This window comes from Agrilus planipennis, unplaced genomic scaffold (assembly GCF_000699045.2).
Source record: "Agrilus planipennis isolate EAB-ADULT unplaced genomic scaffold, Apla_2.0 scaffold382, whole genome shotgun sequence".
In the NCBI taxonomy this organism is placed as follows: Eukaryota; Metazoa; Arthropoda; class Insecta; order Coleoptera; family Buprestidae; genus Agrilus; species Agrilus planipennis.
In genome coordinates, this window is record NW_020442459.1 from 1 (window position 1) to 1,142 (window position 1,142).

A 1,142-nucleotide genomic window follows, 5' to 3' on the forward strand; every position below is an offset into this window, starting at 1 on the left:
ACAATGCTATTAAAGCAAAAAATACTGCATAACGAAACCAATATACCAAATCAATTGAATTTGCGTTTATTTAATGGAAACTCAAACCATTATTATCATCACCATTATAAGATAGTCAGTCCTAAGATTAATTGAAACCACATACGGAAACTTAATTTTTGTAACAATTAGATAATATTCTATCGCTAAATACGTTTTAAAACCGAATATTTAATTGACTTTTAAATTTTGTATGTCGAATTTTAGGGTTTCCTTCCTATCCAAAATTAGGCAACTTTTATATTTTAGGTTATGTGACTGAAACAAAAAAAAATCGTAGACACTAAATTTTTGACGGGTTAAATTCAATGCGTTAGTGAATTAACTTTTTTTTTTATTACCACTACAGATAGCTTTAAATTAATGAGGAAAAGTTGTGGCTGCTGTCATTCCCCGCCAGATATCGAATTCGGGCATCTGGTTTTACGCACCAGTAGATAATCTACTACTAAGCACTGGTTCGATTCCCAGTGGGGAATGAGAGATAAAAAGATAATTTTTTCCTGATTAATTTGAGGTTATCTGTATACAGAAAACAATGACCCTCTGTATTTTACTATTGTACTAGTGTGTTGTAACCATCTCTTTAGGAAACGGATAGTTCTAAAAATGAGAAATCCTATATCGATACTTAATTATATATCGCCTTGTAATTAAATCCAAACGAGTAGTTATTAACTATTAACTGAAGACCTAAGGTATGACGTATATTTGGTACTGATGGGCATAACGATTCTTATTCGATAACGTTGCAAATTGGAACTTTGAATAAAAATAACGTTTTTAAAAAACGTTATTAAATAACGTTATTTTGAAACAAATCAAAACGGCTTTTTCGATTATTTTCAAATTATAATTAAGTTGGGGTAATAAAAACAACATAAAATTTAAAATAAAACACATTTTATAAATATATGATAGATTCATTTAAACATAAATGATTATCGATGGTCGATCCGTTCCGTTCATCTGTTCTGTTGTGTTGCAGCGCTTGCCACTTTACGTTCCTCAGTAACGAGTTATACGATAAATAGTAACGTTCCGTAACGTTGCAACAAAATAACGTTCCAAAATAACGTTAACGGAATAACGACCCATCACTA